We start from the raw sequence: 7,333 nt of genomic DNA on the forward strand, positions 1-7,333 counted from the left end.
CTTCGATCATCACAACCCTATCTTCGGCGAAATCCTATCCTAGTCGGTGAATACCCCTCGCAAACTATTACCTCCGACATATCATCTCCTGAACCTCTATTTTATGTCTTTGCCACCTGATCATCCCGACTACTATGCCTGATCTTCCACCACACATCTATCTCTGATTACGTTTCCTAATAGCGTACATTAAACTCGTCTTACCCATCTCCGTACCTGGTCTCACTTACTAATCTCTCGTTGCTTTTTCCACTGTGTACTTCTACATCTCCTGGCCACTGAAAGGGCGTAACCCTCTGTTGGCCCGCCAGCCCTCCGGGCTGGAATGAAATGTCATAAAACAAAATTTAGATTTACAAGAACTTTCTCTAAGAACGTTCAAAAAACAAACAAGCGGAATTAAACCTCCGCTAAGAGACGAGGGGGAAATGGGACTATATGTTATAGAGTTATATTTAATTTATTGTTGTATTTTTGTGTTTGTTTTTCAGTATATTTCGTGAAAGAGATCAGGAAGTCTATAATGTGTGTTTGTAAGTCTTAAAAAGCGAACAAAAGCAATGTTTTGTCTTTGAACTTAATGCTCCACTGTTCAAACCGTTTTGTTTAATTTCAGGATAACGTTCACGAAGCTATCACAGCATGTGACCCGGCATGGCCAGGTGGTTAGGGCGCTCGACTCGCAATCTGCGGGTCGCGGGTTCGAATCCCCGTCACATCAAACATGCTCGCCCTTTCAGTTGTGAGGGCGTTATAATGTGACGATCAATCCTACTATTCGTTGGTAAAAGAGTAGACCAAGAGTTGGCGGTGGGTGGTGATGACTAGCTGCCTTCTTACACTGATAAATTATGGACGGCTAGCGCAGATAGCCCTCGTGTAGCTTTGCGCGAAATTCATAACAAACAAACATCATAACATGTACACCGCTAGAGGACATTCTTCTTGTAACCAACTAAAAAACACTGCATTCTAATCATTATATATATAATATATTTTGAGTATTAAATTTATTTAAATATGCTAGTTACTAGGTGTATATTTTGTGTTTTTATATATTTAGGTTGCTTGCTTTGATCAGAAGATAATATTAATTTTATAAGAAGAAACCATTTTACAAGTGTTACATAACGTAGTTAGTTTTGAAGCTTCAACTTTATCTGTTTCCTGTTTCAAAGTACAGACACTTTAAATGCTACAGTGATGCAGTTAATTCACGTGTTTGTCTGTATAATACAAAAAAAGTAATCCGATAAGCACGTTTGGTTCATTATACACCCCCCCCACCCCTAACCCCCACCCCACCCCCCAGTTGCACAGCAGCATGTCTGCGGACTTACAAAGGTATAAACCGGGTTTCGATACTCGTGGTGGGCAGAGCACAGATAGCCCTTTGTGTAGCTTTGTGCTTAACTACGAAACAAACAAACAATCATTATACACTGCATTGCTTTAATGATACCAGTTGTGTCAAACTCTACACAAGACTGATAAAATGGCTGATAGAGACCTCACTCATATCTAAAAATTCCCCGTCAGCTTAGAATAAGATAGCACGCAAATCGTTACAATGTGATAATAAACTGAAAACAACTCAAAAGATCGATGGCTTTCGGAAAATGGTTAAGTCTTCAATAAGCTTTTTATACAAAAAACTTCTGATTAAGAATCAACGTTCTGGGATAATTCGTCGATCATTAAATAAATTGTAGCAGGAGTGTTAATTTTATGCCGTAGCGGTCACAGCTGCATGTTATAGACTCGAATACGTGTCCTCCTCCACATTGTTTGGAATGTTAGGCCTGACTGTGTAAAAAACATTATTAAAGTAAAGAATACAGAGTATTTAGCTGTTTTCTTGAAAGATTTGTGCCAAAAATACTTCGCGAAAACGAAGTTTAATCTTTTTTATTCTAAATATAAACTAATTGAGACATTGTCTTTGTCATCTTCTCCACATATAATAAATAACAACATTTGTGCTGCGTCAACAGATTTATGTGACAGGCTTCAGAAACCTGTACAAGTGTCGTCAGCTTGGCCGATCGTTATTTTCAATTTTCCAGGATTTGGTCAGAGCTTGAAATATACTAATTGTGAGATAAAGCTCTAATAATAGATCAGACTATCACGCTTTTTTGCAAGCATCAAATCCTTCTCTATGCAGGCTGAAAATAACATTAAAATCATGGTGACAAATCAACTTGCGATTATGTAATTTCTTCATACGAGGTCGTTGTATTTTTGTTGACTTTATATAATATCATAAATGAATGGAAAGAAAATCGTAACGTTTGAAATATCTTCCCCTGTGTATTTTTCATTATTTATTTATTTGATTGATTATTTTTTGCGTGGCATGCATGATTTTCCTTTGATCCTAATCATTTTTTCATGTAGTCACGGCTGCAGAACCGTTGTCTTCGGTTCTTTTCTTTTTGGCTTCTGTGACTCACAAACACATATATAACTGGAAGTTATAACTTAAAACCAGAGTTTGACCTCGGTAGAATATTGGTTATGGTGGTGTATACATGATTCGTGTTTCTTTCAAGCGTGTGTATTATAATTAAAAAGAGGAAGATTTGACATACCTTATTCAGCGTTGCGTTTTTATCCTAAAATTAATTTTATTATCACACTATTCGCACCTTAAAATCATATTTAGTAATTAGCAAAAATAAACAACTTGATCACTTGTGAACAGAAAAAGACTACTTACAACAGTATTTGAAATATAAATATGACAGGATAGATACCAGTGGAAGAATATTTCATAAACACATGTATTACTACTTGTATTTTCATCATATGTTTTTAAATAATGAAGAAAGAGCGTATGCATCAAATGTATACTAACCTAATTTTTTCTCATTTCACTGGAAATATAAAATAAATTCAGTATTAAATACTGAAGCTGTTTTCACCTCTTGATAAAATATGCTTGAAAACTTCAACAACTGTCTTCATAACATCTTAATTTCTTAATAGCTCTTCCTTATAATACATATTATACAAGTTAGACTTTTGTGCGCGTGATTTAAAGTATGGTCGAACTATAGTTCATTATTTGCATGCAAGCAATTGATTTTGATAATGGCTGAGCTATATATTGTACATAGATATCTACACTGGAACGACCGTTACTTCAGTCGATTAGTTGAGATTTAGCTTAACATCTATGAATTTTATAAATAAATCGAATAGAGAAACTAGAATACTTTGTATTTTAATCACACAGAAACGATAAGAACAAATCTTAGTGAATACTTGTATAAAATATTTTATTACAGTTTTACATCTTTTAGACAGATGCATTGAAATCGGTATGCACGAACAGATTACATATATTTCTGGTAGGGAAAGCCCCATAAGGTAGATATATATATATATATAAGTAATTGTTTAGGCGTTTTCTCATTTTAAATTTTGATCTTTAATCATCGAGGATTATTATTAGTGGAGTTTGTTTATGTAACATATGTTATATTTAGAAACTTAGAATATGTCTAAGTTATCTTTGTAGAAACTTAGAAAGCACAAACTTTTACTGGTCACAAAAGTCAAGCATGACAACACATTTTAAAATTACAATTAACAGTTTCTGTCACATATCCTTACAGAATAAGTTGAGTTTTACTTAAATGATAACTCACGTTGATAACTTTTCATGTTACGTTTTACAACCTTGAGCTGCTCAGGACTGCCTGTTGACTTATAAATCTCCAATATGTTTGTTAACCATCATTAAATTAAGCTTTCTCCAATATGTTTGTTAACCATCATTAAGTTAAACTTTCTCCAATATATTTATTAACTATCAGTAAACTAAACTTTCTCCAATATGCTTGTTAACCATCATTAAATTAAACTTTCTCCAATATGTTTGTTAACCATCATTAAATTAAACTTTCTCCAATATGTTTGTTAACCATCATTAGACTAAACTTTAATAAGAAAGTTTTGCTCCATTTGTACTTATCTAAGGAAACAATTTAGACTTTCTAAACGACTTTAGAATTATTAGCTAAGTTTGTCCTCAAATTATTCATAATTCCAGCTAAAGTACACTTAATAACATAAAACGATGGTATAGTCATTTATGAGGTATTGTTTATTCATAGCGCCGTCCAGTGACAGGTTAAGAGTACATTGAAAATGTCTGACCTTCTCAGTTTATCTATAAATTAAGTAAATACAGAGGAAAATAGTCATGTCATTATGCAAACGTTTTTGACAGTAGCAGGTGTATTCTTTGCAATCAATTAAATTTTTCAGACTCTGCAGAGAATCAGTTTTTGATAAAGTAATAGAGTATGTTGTGATAATGCTGTGCTACCTTGGACACTTAAAAGAAGAGTGCGTCAAAGTAGTTTGTTTATGAGAAGCAAATAACTCGAGAAAGATTGGAAAAGCAAAATAAAAAATAACAGTTACGTCTGAGAACACCTCGTGAACTGTCTGAAAACGCAAAGCAGTAAAATACTACATTTTGATTTAGCTAGAAAGTTTTGCGAGTACAAATTCTGTAATGTATCTTGCTTATAATAATTTTGTACAGCGAAAGTAGGGGCATTGTATATTTTTTCTTTTAATATCTTTTTTGCCTATTTTGCTAGACTTCAATGGTGACTAAGATATATTTGTTTGCTCACCTTGACGACACGTTATGTAAACATCAAGCGGACAAAACAGCCAGATTAGAGAAGTGGCTAGTGCGGACGAGAAGGAAGGCAACGAGACTGTAGCAGTTGCCGCCTAAAGTGGTTACCCTAGCCGAATAGAGGAAATTATAAAGCATATTTAATAGCACTAAGGCTCGAACCCGAGACCCAATCCAAGCTAACCATTAGGTTACCAAGGGCCTGACAGAAATATCACAGTTTTAACTTTAAATATAAAATTGAAATATTTTGTTATAGCACTAAAACATTAATATTGTGCTCTTTGCGTATGATGACGTTTAAAAATTGCTTTTTGAGATTTTCAGTACCTTGTAATTTATTGAAATAAAACCTTAACATTTATCGACAACGAGGTAGTAGGATAGTATGTGATATATGGTAGGACAGTATGTGTGTGTGTATATATATATAGGTAGTAAGACAGTGTGTGTGTGTATATACATATAGACTCGAATTAAATTACTCCACCCTTTTCATTCCGCTTATACTTTGAATATATGGATTCGTCTATATGCGTGGAAAGGCACCTAAAACTGTGACGCCTTAACGCCTACGGTAAAGACGAAATTTCCAGGCCATATCGGTCACTAGAGTATATGTGTTGTAATTTATTTACACTGTGCATGGGCGTGGCTTCAGCTGATGTGAAAATAGATTTTAGATCTGCGTTAGAGCCTGTAGTTTTATATTCTATATCATAACATGCGGAATAAATGTCAATAACAATGGAGAATAAACTTTAAATCGCTGATGGCAAAAACACTGGGAAAAATCACGAAATTAAACCTATTTATCAAACAAGTAAACTGAATCTGGATATTTACTTCACAGATATGTCACATAAAACATGATCACATCACTGTGCTTGGATATCTAAAAGCTTAGACACATGTAGATGACTATCTATGTCTGTGTAAGGGTGTGGTTTGTTTTTAATTTCGCACAAAGCTATTTGAGGGCTATCTGCGCTAGCCGTCCCTATATTAGCAGTGATAGACTAACGGGAAAGCAGTTAGTCAATACCACCCACCACCAACTCTTGGAGTACTCTGTCATTAACGAATAGTGGGATTGACTGTAACATTATAACATTCCCACGGCTGAAAGGGCGAACATGTTCGATGTGACAGAGCAAGTCCTGCGCCCTAACCAGCAGGCCACCGTGTAAAGGTATGAAAAAAGAAATTCAATTGTTTTTGAGTTCTAACTCTTAAACAAAGAATGTCAAAATAAGTGATTAACTTTAAGAAACATGTTATCATATCATAGATGTATTTATTATATGTAAACAACAAAATGTCATTATGGTTCTTTTGGAGCATTCGTTTTAAATACCTGACCCTCGAAAGCTATTCGATAATTTGGCTATCATAAATATGCCTGCTTCGTGAGCTGACATATATAATGTTTAAAATAATTATTAAAATAGATTCACGTTACAAGTAAACATTGATTAAATATAATGAATTAGTGTAAAATTATAACATACAGAGTAACATGAGCATTAAGAGTCTAAGTAATTAGACTAAAAGTAATTACTTTTAGACTAAACAACCCTTTAGCTATTTGTGTACCGGTGTGCTTCAACATTCACGACAATATTCTTAAGCTGATAAAGTTTAATCTTTCTTACCTTGATGTTAACCAAGCCCCTATTGATCTTTAATCTCTATTTTTCTTGTTCTCGTGAATATTGGATCTGTAATTATTCCACGAATATGGTAATTTTATAAAACATTCCTTAGTAGCTGTTTAGACATCCTGTTGTTGTAGTTCTAATATGCTCGTGGGTGTCGTACACGCAGTCATAAGTTGCAATGTGGCTTTTAATTAAAAAAGGTTAACATAGGGTTTGCTGTCATGATTGCTTGCCTTGTTTTTCTCCCACGAATGAATAAAATAACAGACATGTTCTACAGGCGAATATGTACTTCATGTATTTAATGTGTAATGACAAAGACTGTAAGAGAAAATTACTGTTACTATTTTGTAATAATATCGCTCAATGAAAACAAATTCCAAATTTCCTCTGTGGGTTTTTTTCTTTTAATTTGTAATCTCTAGCCTTGATTCATTCGAATATATTATATCACTGTCTAGCTGCTGCAGCTGTTAAAAAACATCTTGCAAGTATGTGAACTTCATTGAATTTTAAAAACAATGTACCAAGACCAGTTCATCTATCGTTGAGTAGTTTTATCTGTTTAATGCACGTTCAGTCATTTGATGTAGGCCTATATTTTCTTTCTAAATAACCTGTTATTTGACAAAACTATGAAGAATGGAGAACCTATAGATCGCCACTGTTTCAGTACGGACTAGATAATAACCAGATAGTATAAATAGAACGAACATGTACTGTATATTGTTACGTCTCCGTTTGTTAATTAACTTTCTGTAACTTCGTTCCGACGAAACTTTAACGACACAAGTCTTTACTTAATAAAACTGATTTATTCTTTCCGTATACAACTTTACGATACACTCAACTTCAACAATCGCGCTAAACAAACGCTATAACAACGAACGTGCTCAATAATACTTCTGACTGCGGATCAATTACTCACTGTCTACACGCACATTACATTACCGCGTCACGTTGTCCTCCTCTTATATATACCCAACTACCCTATATCTAGTAAATACTA

Source organism: Limulus polyphemus, unplaced genomic scaffold, assembly GCF_000517525.1.
Source record: "Limulus polyphemus unplaced genomic scaffold, Limulus_polyphemus-2.1.2 Scaffold9, whole genome shotgun sequence".
In the NCBI taxonomy this organism is placed as follows: domain Eukaryota; kingdom Metazoa; phylum Arthropoda; class Merostomata; order Xiphosura; family Limulidae; genus Limulus; species Limulus polyphemus.